The 18,684-nt window shown below is 39.4% G+C and overlaps 1 pseudogene; it reads left to right on the top strand.

The window, feature by feature from the left end:
• Nucleotides 1-17,553: 17,553 nt before the first annotated feature.
• LOC126209362 (5S ribosomal RNA) lies at nt 17,554-17,671 on the top strand (annotated as a pseudogene).
• Nucleotides 17,672-18,684: the final 1,013 nt, after the last annotated feature.

Here is an 18,684-nt window from a genome sequence, read left to right as displayed (position 1 = left end):
AGGCATCCTGTGTGATCACACGCATCCATTGATATCCACTGTGTATTCCGACACACTTTGGCAATTCCAGCAGGACAATGCGACACCCCAAACGTCCATAGTGGCTGCAGAAACACTCTTCTGAGTTTAAAAACTCCCCAGACATGTACATTATTGAGCATATCTGGGATGCCTTGCAGCGTGCTGTTCGGAAGAGATCTCCACCCCCTCGTACTCTTACGGATTTATGGACAGCCCTGCAGGATTTCATAGTGAGAATTCCGTCCAGCATTACTTCAGACATTAGTCGAGTCCGTGCCACGTAGTGCTGCGACACTTCAGCGTGCCCGCGGGGGCCCTACACGATATTAGGCAGATGTACAGGTATTTTTGGCTCTTTAATGTATATAGGGTAAGCACAACTATATCGGCGATGGCAGGTAAAGTGACGACTTCGTTTTATTCTCTTGGAGACTGCTGCAGTCTAGTGCTGAACATTTAAAATTATTATAAGAAAATGCTTTGGATTTATCAATGAGTTTCCCGAGTAAACAATCGTTTCACAAGACTTCCTGCAAACGTGACATCATTTTGACGTTACACGCATTATCGAGAACCGTAAAAACTGCTATCGACTTTCGTTAGCGTTCGATACGAACCTCTCTCTCGCATGGGCAACAGCTCACACTTGTCGTTAGCGGCACAGACATACTAACCGAAAGTGCCGTTGGTTTGCAGGAGGTTTTGTGACGTGAGTGATACCCGTGAAATACTTGTGACAAGGAAGAATATGAATGTTATTGTTTATCGTTTCAGTCAAAGTAGTTAAAGCTGTCCTCTTACATGCCTGCCTAACGATAATCTCGGAAATTTTCACATATTGGGAGTAAACCACCAAATATTTATTTCATTCTTCGTTCTCTAACCAGACGGAAGTTTTGAATAACATAGAATAATGCATTACATATATTATATTCATTAGAAAGTCGCAGAATTTGCTAAGAATGCTAAAGATGAAAAAAATATTTTGTAGGACGTTAACCTATATTCTTCAGTGCCGTAAACCAGGCCATTACCCATTGCGCCTTTTTTGATTCCGCAAAAATTGTCACATAAATGACCAGCTTACAATGAAATGACATAAATAAGGTGACACCTAATTACAGTCAAGAATTATTGCATTCATGTAATGAATGATGACCACTTTTTAACAGCAGCACACGGAAACAAATTTAACAACGTCCTGCATTCGAGAGACATCTTCGCTGTTACCTTCAACCGGTGGCATCCATGTTTTCTCCTTCTGTGGCCTGAGGTTCCTCTTCAATGCCCAGATCCAACTTAACCATTCAGTAAATCCTTGATGTATGCAACTTAGTTTTATCCACACTAAATTTTGGAGACAGAAGAACAATCTCGAACAGCGAAATCCTTCATTGCCTTGTCATTCTTGTCAGTTTCAGCCTTATAACTGCATCCTTAGTGAGTTCAGGACCTTCCTTTGCACGCACTAAATGTCTGCCGTCATATTCTTTTATTGTTATATTTTTAAAAGGGAAGTTGTCACTGCTATTCCAAGAGCCATGTATCCAGTTACATGCATTACCCACCCAATGCGCAAGTTAGCACGTTTCTTTATGTTCAGAAATTTATTTTCGCTTTCGCTTACCTTCGTACCTGATGCGAAACAATATTTGGTAAGTGGCATCTCCAGTTCTAACAATCCGATGATTATGCCTACATCGTGTGCGCCTCGGTTACCATAGTATCTCTTGAAGGTTTATCTCGTTGATGCGTAATTAACTGACATTTCAATGTTGTATGTTATCCGGGACCTAGAAACGACGGAGAGGCTCCGTCCCCGCCGCAGCCGCAGTGGTCCATAACCCCCCACGGCGACTACCGCAGTGCACTTCACACATCCGCCACCCCACACCGAACCCAGGGTTATTGTGCGGGCGCAGACGAAAGTAACCCCTATGTTTGCGTGGTGTACGCGTACGTGGAGAACTTGTTTGCGCAGCAATCGCCGACATAGTGTAGTTGAGGCGGAATAGCGGAACCAGCCCGCATTCGCCGAGGCAGATGGAAAACCGCCTAAAAACCATCCACAGACTGGCCGGGTCACCGGAACTTGACACAAGTACGCCGGGCGGATTTGTGCCGGGGACCAGGCGCTCCTTCCCTAACTGACATTTAATGACTTGGGACATGTGTTTCCGATATTTTTTCGTTGCGCCGCTGCGTTGAAAAGCTGTACTCCAAGTTATAATGCTAAACAGTTAAATATGCCAAAATGAATAAGGCGCCTGCCTCATCGATTGTCGATATTGCGTGTGACGTGAAAATGACGCCAGGTTTGCAGGACGTCTAGCGAGGTGAGTGTTACCCGGGTGCCGTGGCGATGGTGGCACGCGCTCCTCCGCAGTGAAACATTTAGTGTTTCCTCTATCCCTGATGTAAGGCAAGTAACAAATTTATTTGCGTGTATTAAAAACGGGTAAAGTGGCCAGTCACCTGACGGGTAAGGTATTTAGACTAAGGCCTTAATATATTAACAACTTGGTGAAAAACTATTATCTCTTATTATACGTGTATGCCATCAAATTATTTAACAAAACCACTACAACAATCACGGGATTCCCTAGCTATCCAACAGGCATTAGATGTTGTAAGAAAAGAGAAAAGATGCCGTTTGCTGCATCAGCCAAACTATTCAGTCTTTCAATTTCAGTTTCTTTAAAAGAAGAGTTCTTAAAGAAAGCCATGTTGCTATTGAAGACAACAAGATTTTTGGGAACTTCAGATGTTTATTCAACCAAGACTACGAGTAAACACTTCTTGACCGTGTGTTTGAATTTTTGACATGGAACGAAGATATTTTGGCAAATCAGTGATTCACGCGATACAGCATTTCGGCTTGTTGAGCGGAAAGATCTACCACATCCCTTCAACAAAAAGAGAAAAATATGGCAGGCAAAGATTGGGTGGTACAGTTTAAAATGAGACATCCAAACATAAGTCTTAGAAAACAAGATTACATTTCATCTGAATCTTATTTTTGTAATCCTCTGCCTCTGACTTTTTGTGGTATTTCATTTAAGCTCACTTTTCTACAGCAAAAGGAGGATTTGAACAGTAGTACAACTGTTTTATCACTGTATAAGGTATACAATTTATACAGATTTATTTCATATGCTTATCTACGACATGATGTCAGAGAAAAACATTTTATCTAGGGTAGCAACTTAACGCCAGCCTTCCCCTACTGTCTGCATCTAATATTAAATTTCAATGAAAGTTTTTATTAACAGCTATAGCATTCGTTTTTTATTATATTTCATCTAATAAAAGTGCCGAGTAGAACAAAACTTTGAGCTTTTAATGTGACTAGTACAATAAAAAAGGCATTAGTCACTTAATAACATATTATCAAGCAGTATATTTTCTTAATTTCAACAATTTATTTATTGGATAAGTTAATGATTTTCCTTTATCCCACTCCTTCTAAAAGGGCGCCCGTAAACATGAAGATGATACTCTGAGGTGAAGAGATTGACACAGAAGATAAAATCGTGACATGCCGCATCAAGCCAGTTACAGCGTATAAAGGAACTCAGTAATTTTTTATTGTTGATAAATGTGTAGATAATTATTCGACTCTCATACCAAAGATTAATTTGAAAAGTATTTACCACTAACGGACAAAATAAGATTTACGCTCTTCGTTTATTAGTTTTAGTAATAGTTACCTTTCGTTGTTCTCTTGTCCTGATGATTAGATGTATAAACGAAGTGCTCGTCAGATTCGAGTGAAATTGTGCTAAATAATGAAAAGCAACTTCTGAAACAATACTATTTTCTCTTTTACGTTGCCATGGATCACAGCTCCTGTAACTCTGGAAGATTATTATTATTATTTTAATTTTGGATGGAGAATTTAGATGGAGGCGACGATCTTCACGACGGCGCTGCTCAACAATAGAGGTACGTGAATGTGTTCATCACAATAGAGGTACGTGAATGAGTTCATCACAATAGAGGTACGTGAATGTGTTCATCACAATAGAGGTACGTGAATGTGTTCATCTCTTTCCCTTCGTGGCCGCCATTGTCAGTCGTAATATTTAGGTCATATTTGCCGCGACATTCGCAACCTGCAATTTTTCTTTTCATTTAATTACGAAGTCCGATTATTTTGTTTCCCAGGTGAATAAATGCATTTTAGTCACAGTTCTTTTTACCCGCCGGCCGGGTTGGCCGAGCGGTTCTAGGCGCTACATTCTGGAACCGGGCTACCGCTACGGTCACAGGTTCGAATCCTGCCTCGGGCATGGATGTGTGTGATGTCCTTAGGTTAGTTAGGTTTAAGTAATTCTAAGTTCTAGGGGACTGATGACCTTTGAAGTTAAGTCCCATAGTGCTCAGAGCCTTTTGAACCATTTTTCCTTTTTATCCAGGCCACGGGGAATGATTGTACATGGAACGTACGTGCCTCTATCCCGATCGTACGTTCGCATACAGCTGAGTGTGTACCGACGTAACTATACTTATGAGCCATTTCCCTTACAGTATTAATTCTTATTTTGAACCACTCACTCTTATTTTGCATAGTCAGTTGGGTGTATCGCTTAATAACGTTACTTTTAATTGTATCCAGTGGCTTAGTTTCCACTCTTGACCTTTGCCTGTGTCGCAACAGCGCTTCACGCGAAATATTTATTACGCGACATTCGTACGAACTCTCATTTCAAAATTACGACCCGGCTGACTAAGCTTTTTACAATTTAACTGGGCGGCTACAAACGCTGACAGCAGATAGGGAAAAAAAAATGGATATATACATCGAAGGCGGTACTGGTACAATTTGCGCAGGCAGGACGATTTCTGATTTGAATCCAAATCTGCGGCACGGCTTGTGAGGTGAGCGGGTCACGATGCAGCTACCAGTCGCGAGCTTAGGCTACAACAACGCACGCACGCATAGACGCGGAGAATGGTGCCCATAAACACGTTTATGGAGGCACTAAAAGCGGTGACACAAGCTGAATTATCGAACCTGGGACGGAAACCCTTCACGGTCTGTGTACGTGTGTGTGTGTGTGTGTGTGTGTGTGTGTGTGTGCGTGTTTTCTGGAAGGTTATTGCTTCCATCCTAAGTGCGTTTCAAAGGAGATCAAAGATATAACTTCCGTTCTTAGCTGTACCGCAGTCCGAAGACAAAAACGTATTCGAAACAGACGACGTCGTGGAAGCCAGATAAGAAAAGAGAATATAGCTGGTGTTAGAAAAATAATGTTTATGTATGGCGTGCGACTGGATATGTATGAAATATTGCTGTTCGTTACAGTTAAATTGGAAAAAGACTAGTAAAGTAGCTATGCCCACTGTCATCTGCTCTTTTTATACGCACATGGAGGAAGAGATAAATCAAACAAGGAAAAACCTTGTGAAATCAGGATATAAGATGCACGACCAGAAAATAGAAGAAATTTTCCGATGTGAGCGTTGCTTCAGCTCTATCCCAAGGGAATGGTACAAAACTATTACTGTTCCCGTGGATGATGCTGTTGTGTACACAGTACTATTTTTGAAGTACAAGAAGACTCCCGGCACGGTGGCCAACTATCTGAATCGATATAAATCGAATATAATCGACCGACTGTGATAGCTTTTCCTCACAACTAACGTGGCGTGGCCTAACTTTGTTAGTAGAAAGTACTTTTGAGTGTAACTCGTCGGTTTTTTTTTCAGGGAAAGCAGACTTAATACGTTCAGTTTACAGTCGCTTCACTGTGGAATGTTGTCCTGATTGCTTCAGTTTTATATGTTATTCCAGTTGAAATCGTCTTATTTATTGACAAGTTCATTCCTACACGTTACGTAGCAGTTATGAAACAATTAAATGAAAATTAATTTACACGGTTGTGAGACATTAAACAGTAGGTCAGTTTTGATATTTGCTTTCGTTAAAACTTCCTCATTATATACACAACGCAAAAAAGATTTCAGGACTGAAAGAAACAGCTCTAGTACGTCACCTCCAGTAACATCCTCGTCTTTGTTGCAGTCGTCCGGCTCGTCGTCGTTCGTGTAAGCTGAGCCTAAATTAAAAACGATATCGCCGATGTCAGCATCCGCAAGACCGGCGACTGCCCGGTATCTTTTCTTACATTTGCTCTGCCATCCAACAGTGCCCTGTCTATTCCTCTCCAGTGAGTGACAGGAGGGAAGGGTCCGTAAGTTCACGGAGATTTTCTGCAGACACATTTCCACTTATATTGAGCTCTTTGAACACCTTTTACTTACACTCACGCACGTTCGACTGCGTTCAGGTCGCGGTTATCAGACACAAATCTATAGGTGAGGGGGGCACGAGGGCCGTTAACCACACCGCTACTCTCAAGATTATTTGACTAACATTTTACTGTTGTCAGTTTCCAGGTTAGATAGTAAAATGAAAACATTCGAAAACTAGCAAGGAATTCTAGAAAATTACAAGCTATGTTTCACGCAGGACTTTTTTCAGTTGCTCGCTTGAGAGCTGAACGGCTGCAGAAAGCGTTCCAGACACACAGACACATGCTGACCCCACCTGCAGGCAGCAACAAGTAGCACACAGTTCTGAGTCCACGGATATAATCGACAAACCGCAGGAACATGGGTAAGGCAAGACAGAAAGGGGAAAGACTTTCACAAACTAATGTAGAAATAAAGTCACGTACAAATGAATTAATAGGAAGTGCAGGGAAGCTAAGGTGGAATAGCTGCATGAACAAGGTGAAGAAATCGAAAGAGAAATGATTGCCGGAAGAACTTAGTCAGTATAAAGAAAAGTCAGAACAACCGTCGGTAAGATTAAAAGTGAGGGTGATAACATAACGAGTGCAATGGGAATTTCGCTGTTAAATGCAGATGAAAGAGCAGATAGGTGGAAAGCGTACGCTGAATGCCTTTGTGATGGGGAGGCCTTGCCTGATGACGTGATAGAAGGCGAAACAGGAGTCGACAGGAAAAAGACAGAGGGTCCGTTATTAGAGTCAGAACGTAAAAGATCTTTGGAGCACTTAAAATCAAATAAGACAGAAGGGGTCGATGGTATTGCATCGGAATTACTACAATCATTGGGTGAAGTGATAACAAAACGACTATTGACGTTGGTGTATAGGAAGTATGAGTCCGGCGATAAGTCATATGACTTTCGAAAAATGTCATCAACAATTCCGAAGATTGCAAGACCAGACAAGTACGACGATTATCGCCCAATCAACGTAACAGCACTTACATCGAAATTGCTGATAAGAATAATATACAAAAGAGGGATCTAGTGTTCGTCGCTACTCTTCAATCTGTACATCGAAGAAGCAATGACGGAAATAAAGGAAAGGGTGAAGAGTGGGATTATAATTCAAGGTGAAAGGGTATCAATGATAAAATTCGCTGACGACATTGCTATTCTCAGTGAAAGTAAAGAAGAATACGGACTGAGAGTAAATCGAAGAAAGACGGAAGTAATGACAAATACCAGAAATGAAAACACCAATGAATTTAATTTCAGACTTGGTAATTACAAAGTATTTGAAGCCATTTTGACTATTTTTCGACCGTGACTGTCTCAATAAATATGTAAAGGTCTTTTTAAATTACTGCTACCAGTCACAAACTTTGTCAACTATTGTATTACTTATGTATTTCGCGACATGTTTCGAGGGAATGGCATTACAAAAACAACTTTACAATAAGGTCACACTGATGTTACATAGTCTTTTCGTAATGCTGTGGTCATCCTGTGGAAGAAGAGAAAACTTAGCAAGAGGTGATGTCGCTTTGGAAGTTGGACTGATGTTTGCTGGATTGTGGTAGCGGAGAGTGGCACGAACAACATACTAGAAATCCTGGCTGGTGAGGGATGAGTGTGGGGTGGAAGTGCGTTTGAACGTCACCTTTGTATGTTTTTCTTGAATAACTCTAACACCGAAACCCCCAGCGACAATATATCCCACCGCAAAATTTCGCTAAATTGCCTACAAAAGATTACTGTTTATTTTTTCTGTACGGCTAATAGTTTCTATTGTTTTCTGTGCTTTTCTTCTCATATACATAGATTTTCATAACTGTGTACCGTATTCTCCACTTGAGATATACAAGTAATGTTTATTCTTTGATATTAGCTTCGATTATTTTACGACACTTCTTTTTTAGTTCGTGCTCTATTTTGTGGTCTCTACAACAGAACTCTTTTAACGACAATCGTTTCCTTTTCCTACCGATAAATGATATTTTATTAATATGTCATTGAGTACCGTTGTTGTTACTCGTGTTATTTTCTCCGATGAAGACATATCGCTCAATGAAAACATTGTTTCATATGATATTGCTAAAAGTATGATGAAACAAGAGTCGACATTTGATTTCACTAGCCTTGTTCATTATGCCAATGTTCAAACTATACACATCGTATCACAACCTCGACTTTATCGGAAAATATCACGTGTGTGTGTGTGTGTGTGTGTGTGTGTGTGTGTGTGTGTGTGTGTGTTTTGATAAAGACAGTGTAGTGTTCACATTGGTACCGTATTCTTATTATAGTTACCACAAATAAATTTCTGTGATGAAGACATGTACATGCACTGACCCGAGTTTTGTAGCGGAAAACAGCTTTGATTTCAGTAGCGAACGTTCTCCCACGAGCTACAACTCGCTCATACAGGTGGGCGGTAGCACGGAAATCAATACCGGCAACCCGAAAGGTGGGAGTGGTGGGGAGGAGCGCAGCAGAAAGAGAAGGAGGGGAACACAGGCCAGGGCTCCGACAGCAGCACGTGAAAAAACTGTCGCGAGTCCGGGAGCTACAGAACTGACTGTTGCCACGCCCTCCGTCTGCAGGTCGCCCACACTGTGTCTGGCGCCGACTAACGATCACTGGCGCTCCAAGTAAAATGATTCAAAATATCCAGGGAGTACGAATAAACACCGCCTTCAGTCGCAGTTTTATCATGTTTTATTAAGGTTCCCTGCCTCAGTCGGTAAAAACGGAATTCTTACATGTTAGCTTTGTAGTCCGTCTTTCTCCCTGTACGACTGTTAAGAACACTTTTTCTCGGAAACGTGTACCCGTAAAAAGTTCAAATTTATATTACATACTAAGGTCTTTCGTCCCTTTACGGTGTGAAACATTTTAGCCTCTGCAATCAATACCTGCGGCCATTCATGTCATATAATTTCATACTCGCAAATTCGCTCATCAAAATCAATAGCGTACTTCCCGTTGACCTGGAATCATGAAATTTGGCAACAAGCAAGGTTTCACTGTACAAGTAAACAAAAAAAATTTGAAAATTTTTAAATTGTAATAATATCACAAAAAAATATTTCTATTGTCGGTTTTTAACCGTCTGTCTGGCCATCTGCTAACACATTCTCGGGAACGAGTGGGCGTATAAAGTTTTAGTCTGTGTCACATACTACGGTCTATGGCCCCTTGACGGTGTAAAAATTTTAAGGTGCTAAGTCAATGCCATTATAAGATATGACCATTTATGCCGCATATTTTGATACTCGCGAACTCATTCATCAAAACCTATAGGGTATCTTAGAAGAAAGATTAAGGAAAGGCAAACCTACGTTTCTAGCATTTGTACACTTAGAGAAAGCTTTTGACAATGTTAATTGGAATACTCTCTTACAAATTCTGAAGGTGGCAGGGGTAAAATACAGGGAGCGAAAGGCTATTTACAATTTGTACAGAAAGCAGATGGCAGTTATAAGAGTCGAGGGGTATGAAAGGGAAGCAGTGGTTGGGAAGGGAGTGAGACAGGGTTGTAGCCTATCCCCGATGTTATTCAATCTGTATATTGAGCAAGCAATAAAGGAAACAAAAGAAAAGTTCGGAGTAGGAATTAAAATCCATGGAGAAGAAATTAAAACTTTGAGGTTCACCGATGACATTGTAATTCTGTCAGAGACAACAAAGGACCTGGAAGAGCAGTTGAACGGAATGGACAGTGTCTTGAAGGGAGGATATAAGATGAACATCAACAAAAGCAAAACGAGGATAATGGAATGTAGTCGAATTAAGTCGCGTGATGCTGAGGGAATTAGATTAAGAAATGAGACACTTAAAGTAGTAAAGAAGTTTTGCTATTTGGGGAGTAAAATAACTGATGATGGTCGAAGTAGAGAGGACATAAAATGTAGACTGGTCATGGCAAGGAAAGCGTTTCTGAAGAAGAAAAATTTGTTAACATCTAGTATAGATTTAAATGTCAGGAAGTCATTTCTGAAAGTATTTGTATGGAGTGTAGCCATGTATGGAAGTGAAACGTGGACGATAAATAGTTTAGATAAGAAGAGAATAGAAGCTTTCGAAATGTGGTGCTACAGAAGAATGCTGAAGATTAGATGGGTAGATCACATAACTAATGGGGAGGTGTTGAATGGGATTGGAGAGAAGAGGAGCTTGTGGCACAACTTGACTAGAAGAAGGGATCGGTTGGTAGGACATGTTCTGAGACATCGAGGGATCACCAATTTAGAATTGGAGGGCAGCGTGGAGGGTAAAAATCGTAGAGGGAGACCAAGAGATGAATACACTAAGCGGATTCAGAAGGATGTAGGCTGCAGTAGGTACTGGGAGATGAAGAAGCTTGCACAGGATAGAGTAGCATGGAGAGCTGCATCAAACCAGTCTCAGGACTGAAGACCACAACAACAACAACTAGAATCACGAAATTTCGCAAGAAGCATGTTTTCACAGAACAAGTAAAGGAAAAAATACGAAAATGGCTAAATTGTAATTATATCACACGAAAAGATATTTTTTTCAGATTTTTCTGTCTGTTTCTCCGTCTGTTAAACCCTCTTTTTTTTTCTCTGGGATAGGTAGGCATATCATATTCAAATTTATGTTACATACTAAGGTATCTCGTCCCTCGGGGTACAAAAAATTAAAGCCTCTAAGTCAATCAATCAAAAGAAATGACCGTTTACGTGATATAATTTCATTCTTGTAAACTCACTCATCAGTATCCATAGGGAAATTTCCGTTGACCTGGAATCATGAAATTTCGCCATAAGCAAGATTTTACAGTACAAGTAAAGAAAAAATCCGAAAATTCTCAAATTGTAATTAACAAAGAGATAGAGGGCTGGCCAGTACTTACTTCAGTACAGCCGATAGATACACAAAACAGAACAGAAAATTTACGTTCCTAGATTTCGGAACTTCGTTCCTTCGTCAGGGAGGAGAGACTCTCCCTGACGAAGGAACGAAGTTCCGAAATCTAGGAACGTAAATTTTCTGTTCTGTTTTGTGTATCTATCGGCTGTAATGAGCTGAGGTAAGTACTGGCCAGCCCCTCTATCTCTTTGTTAGTATTTGTTTCACATCTTTATATGAGATTTTCCATTAATCATTTAACTTGTACTCGTAATTATATCACACGAAAAAATGCCTTTTGCCATATTTTTAATCGTCCGACTGTCTTCCGTGTTTTACGACCGTTATTCTCAGGAACAGTTAGGAGTTTTAGGTTGAAATTTATATCACATACTTCCCGTTGACCTTCAATCACTGAATTTGCAAGCAGCTATGTTTCACAGTAAAAGTAAAGAGAAAACTCCTAAAATCGTAATCACATCGAATAGAAATAAATGTTTGCCACCAGAACTTACATTGCAATCGCCATTCGCCAAACCACAATAGGCAGATATTACTGCGTGAAACATAAAATGTAAGTCGTAGTCATGTTTTTAGTAAGTAAATCAAAATATTTTATTACATCTTCTCTGTCTACACATACAAACTGACGGTCCCTGCTCGCTTTAGCAACTACTGTAGAGATTTTGATAACGGTCATGACATTCCTGGGGCCGATATATTGCAAGTATCGATATCGATAATAGCCAAAAATCGTCGAGATCCCCGAATTCCGGGATGCATGCACTATATACATACATAATTACGTTTGGCAGATATTTAAATTACTGGGCCCTGAGATTCCACCGTCACCTGCAAATCGTGTAACACACAATTTGAGTCGACTGAAATCCATGTTCCTGTTACGAGAATGTTAGATGTTAGCTTTTGTATTTCGTGAATCAACTGCGTCAAATATGTGACAAACAGTAGAAAAAAAGAAAACAGTGAAAAATCTTACCTCGCGAACCAGGAAGAAGAGTTTTAGCCTTTAAAGATCAGCATGCGTTGGTTTATTCGTTGTCATCGAACATCACGTCCACCAAGACGTAAATTTGTTTACGTATTTTAAAAACATTTCACAGATGTAGTTTAACATGATATGATCAAAGATGAAGTTTATTATGTAGTGTCAGAGATCTGAGTATTAGGAAGTTGACACACGCAAGAAAAAAATATTTCAATGTCTTTACAGTTACCAAAATAACTATGGCTATGGCAATGGCTGCACACAGATCGCTGACGCTACGTGATAAACTTCATCTTCATCATATCACGTTAAACTATATCTGTGAAGTGTTTTTGAAGTGTATAAACGAAAGTGCGCCTTGAGTGACGTTAAGCGCGATGACAGAATGAACAAACCAACGTATGCTGACCTTAAAAGCTTAAAAATGTTCTCCCTTATATGTTCGGTAAGTTGTGCACAGTTTTTTTCACTGTTTCTAACATACAGAGCCGTTATAATTAAAGTGCTGCTATTCACGGCAGTCCAGTGTGGGTTGTAATTATCGTACGACAGCGAAACTTGGTAGATCTGCTATTGCGGAACCTATTTACGCTGGGAAAAAAGTAATCCCAGGTTTGGCTACCAGCTGCAAATCTGGCGCTGTACAGCATCTCGTCGATGTCTCTGGTACTCATACTGAATAAACTGTGTAAGCAGAGGTTAATAACAACATCAACATTTTCACTTGTTTGACCTTTTCTGTCCACATCTCGTTCCTAATCCATTACATATGGAAACGTTTCTGTACATGTTTCTTGTATTCACAGCGCCAGGTATGCACCTGGTGGCCAAAATTGGAACCAATTTTTTTCCAGCTTAAATTGTTTGCGCAATAATGCATTAGAATGTCTATCAAGTTTCGCTTCCATAGGATAATTACAGTCCTTCTGGTCCTCTGGTGAGCAGCTGCACTTTAATTATAATCATATAGTATATTCCACACTTGGTTTATGACTTATCAAGTTGGAATTGACATCACATACTGATGCCCGTAGTTTTTTGCTGATGTGACAATGTCAAGCTTCTACGTCAGCGCAATCAAAAGATATTCCCATTTATGTCACATCAGCAACGAACCATACTAATGTTGAGTTTGTGCCTGTGTTCAAGCGGTACGATAGACCCCAGTTGAACAGCTCTGTGAAGAGGGTCGTCAGTATGGAGTTGGATCGACTGCTTCGGCCTGGTGCTGGGTCAGGGATTGGTTTGGTCCCTGTTGACACTATTGGTAGGTGGGGCTTTACTTCTCATGGCCTGCATCTCAATAGAATAGGGAGGGATTTACTGGCTGGGCTGATAGAAAATTCTTTAATGGAAGACACTGCAACTCATGGAAGTAGTTCTTTTTTAGGTTAAGCTCATTATCTACACATTCAATATTGAAACATGATGTGGCTGAAAATGTTAAGCATAATACTTCTGAAGACAAAAAAAGGTAAAAGTAAATTTACTACATCAAAATACCAGAGGTTTAAAAAACAAAACTTATGAATATCAGATCTGTTTAGATGAGCTACAGTCTACAACTCCCGTTAATATTATTTGTATTTCTGAACATCATTTAGGTAGTGAAATTAAAATGCTTAATATGGAAGGGTATACCTTAGCTTCAAGTATGCTAGAAAAGAGATGGAGAAAGGGAGAGTTGCCACTTACATTAGAAAGGGTCACAATTATAAAAACATTGACATTCTTAAATACTGTAGTGATCAGCATTTTGAAGCATGTACCACACAAGTAGAAACATGCAAAGGAAAAATAGTTATAGGCGCAGTATACAGGGCTCCAACTCGTAATTTCCAGCTATTCACTAAACAGCTTGATGCAGTATTAAATTTCTTAACTTCTAAAAATAATGAACTCATACTAATGGAGATTTTAATTTTAATATTCTGGAGGATAGTCACTCAAGATCCATACTAGAGTCTCTTACCACTTCTTATAATCTCATTCCCTTAGTTCAGTTCCCAACCAGGGCTATGGGTACCAGCAGCACTGCTATCGATAGCATTTTCATAGATACTACTACACTAGCAAATCATAGCGTAAATACAATATTTAATGGCCTTTCAGATCATGATGCCCAGTTGCTGACATTTAATATAGTGGGGTCTGATTCAACTAATAACGGGAAGTGGGAAACTATACAAATAATAAATGAAACAGGAACTGAAGGTATAAGTAACTGTTTGAGAAAGATGTATACAATTCACCTGGAATAAATGAAAAATATAACTGTTTCTCTAATATGTTCATGGTTCACATTGAAAACTGCTGCCCTAAGAAAGTAATCAAAGCAAGTAGATTCAATTTTCAGTACCTTGGATTAGAAATAGAATAAAAGTATCTTGCAAAACAAAAAGAAGGCTGTACTTAATGTCAAGGCAAAACGATGACTACAGAGCTAAAACACTTTACAAATCATATTGCAAAATTCTAAAAAAAGTAATCAGAACCTCAAAATGTATCCATTTGCAAGAAAAAATAAATCTCTCTAATAACAAGATAAGAACTATATGGAACATAGTAGAAAGTAAACCAGGAAAAACTAATCAGGCAAATGAAGAAATTATGTTAAATGTAAATAATGAGTTCATTAGTGATACCTCCAAAATTGCAGACACTTTCAACAACTTTTTCCTTTCAGTAGCAGGCAACTTAGGTTTGCATAGTTCCTCAGAAGACAGCTTAAAATATTTAAAAAATGCATTTCTGCAGAAGTTTGACAAAATTCAGCTATACCCTATCTCACCGAAAGAGATTTCTAACATTATTAGTCCTCTCAAAAAAAAAAGGTTCCAATGGTTATTATGCAATCAGCACTACCATAATTAAATGTTGCTCCTCAGAACTTTGTGACATACTGAGTTACTTATGTAATGAACCCCTCCACAGTGGTACTTTTCCAAATAGGCTTAAATATGCTGTTGTCAAACCATTACTCAAAAAAGGAGACAAATCATCACTGGAAAACTTCCATCCCATTTCATTATTGGCAGTATTTTCAAAAGTGTTTGAATGGGTTATGTACAACAGACTTTATCAACACTTAATACAGAAAAATATTCTCCTTCACAATCAGTTTTGATTTCGGAAAGGATTGTCAACTGATCAAACTACATTCACTGTTACAGATGATATGTTGGAATCAATAAATCAAAAGGTATTACCACTTGGAATATTCTGTGATCTGGCTAAAGCTTTTGATTGTGTTAAGCATAATATCCTTAAACAAAAGTTAAAATTTTAGAGGATAACAGGAGTAGCAGGCTCATGGTTCTCATCCTATCTTTTTAATAGAAAACAGTGTGTGTCTGTATCAGGCTTACGACATAACAATAGTCATTCAGAATATGAAACCATCAGACAAGGGGTGCCCCTGGGCTCTGTTTTACGTTCCTTGTTGTTCCCATTATATACTAATGACCTTCCATATGCAATGTCACAAAATGCAAATTTTGTCTTACATGCAAATGATACAAGTATTGGTATAAAAAACGGCACCCTGGATCTCACTGAGCAACCAGCTAATCAAATATTTGTTTCAATGGGTGGTTCACAGCAAATGGATTGTCACTGAATTTTGACAAGACCCAGTACATACAGTTTAGTACCTCACAAAGAATACCTGACCCTATAAGTATAATGTACTCAGACAATGAAATTAAAGCTGTAGACCGTTTCAAATTTTTAGGGCTACAAATTGACCACACCCTAAATTGGAAAACTCATACTCTAGACTTAATAAAAAGCCTTAGTTCAGCTACATTTGCAGTATGCATGATATCAGAAATAGGTGATTTAAAAATGAAGAAGTTAGTTTATTCAGCCTACTTCCATTCACTAATGAGTTATGGAATCATCTTTTGCGGAAACTCCTCTCACAAAGAGAACATTTTCAAAATTCAGATACGAGTCATTAGAATTATATCTGGTGTCAGTCCTAGATCATCATGCAGGGACATCTTGAAGAAACTTGATATTCTAACTACTACTTCTCAGTACATATACTCACTGATGTCCTTTGTCATTTACAACGCGTCTCTTTTTAGTCAAAAGGGTGCAAAACATGTTTATAATACCAGTATCAAAACAATCTGTATAAGGGCTATAAAAGCTTAACATTAGTACGAAAAGGAGTCAAATACATGGGTACTCGTATATTCAATAACCTACCAGAGCATATCAAATGTCTTGTAAGTGATAAAGATCGGTTTCAGAATGAATTGAAGCCCAACTCCTTCTACTCCATCGGTGAATATCTTCACAAGGATTACAGCTCATAACTCTGTCTGCATTAGAATTGTACGATATCCATGTATCTGAGTAAAAAAAGAAAACAAGAAAAAACCTTTGACTCTTTCCACATCCCAGAGACTCCTCTCCAAGGGATCCATGGAAAACGATAAATGTAATAAAACGTAAACCTGAAGGGTTACTTAGCCTCGATGTAGAATTATGAAATTTAGTAAGAAGAAAGGTTTCACAATACAAATAAAGGAAAAACAGAAAATTGTTAATTCGTTATTACATCACACGAAAATTTTTTCTTTTGTCATTTGTCATCCGCCTTTGAACTTGAAAACGTTCTCGAAAGTATTTGAATTTCTGAGACCGATATCATGCCAGTATCAGTGACGATAACAGGCAAAAATTATCGAAATCCTCGATTCTCGAAATGGATGAACTTTCAATGTATGTAATTAAGTTTTTATGGAACCATCAGTGCGCAGTCTTACTCGCACTTAGGCAATTTTTAATATTCGTCAGAGAGTAATCTGTGTTGGTAGCAACGTCTTGTTAGTCAGAATGGACATTCTCGGCACACAAGTTGTTGTTTTAGAGTATATAACTTCTTATAGAATGAGTTTTGTTTTCTCTTACGTTCCGGTAAGTGATGTGATTACGTGAAAATTTTAGTATCACATTTTTCTACGGAAATAACTGTGTCAGATAGCGTGGTATACGTAGGAACCAAAGACGTTACTTCTTGCACAAGAAAAGCGAATATTATCATTGCATTATCTCTCATTTTTATTATCTCTGTTGTTGAATGTAATGTTAATGACTTCGATTTTGCTCTTGCTCTGATAAAGACGGAGAGAACTTATTCAGTTTAATCTCGAATAGTGAGTAAATTTAGTTCCAGATTCTTAGTCGTATTGCGAAACACTCATTGAATCAAACAATTTATCCCATATACATTAATGTAAAATACCATAATGTGTAGCATGCTGGAAAAGTACTAAAAGTTTTATCTTATTCATGCCATTTATTCAAAGAATATTATACACATAGTATTAAGTATTTTATTATTCATGATACATAATTAATTCTTTTTTCCGAGGAACGTATCCATAGTCATTTGGGCAACGGCCTTGCCGCAGTGAATACACCGGTTCCCGTGAGATCACCGAAGTTAAGCGCTGTCGGGCGTGGCCGGCACTTGGATGGGTGGACATCCAGGCCGCCACGCGCTGTTGCCATTTTTCGGGGTGCACTCAGCCTCGTGATGCCAATTGAGGAGCTATTCGACCCAATAATAGCAACTCCGGTCAAAGAAAACCATCATAACGACCGGGAGAGCGGTGTGCTGACCACACGCCCCTCCTATCCGCATCCTCATCTGAGGATGACACGGCGGCCGGATGGTCCCGATGGGCCACTTGTGGCCTGATGACGGAATGCTTGCCTTTATCCATCGTCATTTGTTTCTGCCGACGCTTCAACTCTTGGCAAAAATGCGACTCAGCATTGTCGTCAAATAAATTTGTAGTGCGCGAAGCCACTGCTTTTTGGGGTGATAATTTTCACTGCGCGATGCAACCGGTTCCCATGCTTTCAGCATTTCTCTTATTGCACCAGAAGGTTGTTGCTTTGCTGTTACCGCCTCCTCCTCCTCTTCCTCTTCCTCCTCCTCTGAAGAACACAAATTCCTGCTGTGAAACACACTGCAACTCCATAAGCTCCTCAGTGGTCATTTCTTGGCTGTGGTCTTGCACAAGCTCATCGATACCATTTTTATCCACTTCTAGTCCCACGCTCTTGGCCAAAGACACAATCTCGTTGACTACGGGCTCCACAGGTCTGACTCAAATGCCTCAGAGTCACATTCGACAACTCGTTTCACCCAAAGTTTCTTCCAAGCAGAAGTGAGAGTTCTCTTATTAATCCCTTACCACTACTTTTCGATCATCCTGACGCAGGCAGCGATGTTGAAGTGATATTTCCAAGGCTCTCTTAGAGTGAGATTGGTAACTTCAGTCAACTCAAAGCAATGTTCGAAGAGTGCTTCAGTGTAGAGCTTCTTAAAGTTAGAAATAGTCTGCTGGTCCATAGGTTGGAGTAAACAAATGGTGTTGGGAGGCAAAAATTGGATCTTGATGAACTCAAATTCTTCAAGGAGGTGGGCTTGTAGGCCTGGAGAATGTGCAGGAGCGTTGTCCGTAACAAGCAAGACATGAAGTGGCAGATTCATCTCAAGCAAACATTTTTTCAC

Source organism: Schistocerca nitens, chromosome 1, assembly GCF_023898315.1.
Source record: "Schistocerca nitens isolate TAMUIC-IGC-003100 chromosome 1, iqSchNite1.1, whole genome shotgun sequence".
NCBI classification, from domain to species: domain Eukaryota; kingdom Metazoa; phylum Arthropoda; class Insecta; order Orthoptera; family Acrididae; genus Schistocerca; species Schistocerca nitens.
This window is presented reverse-complemented; position numbering and strand designations above follow the sequence as displayed.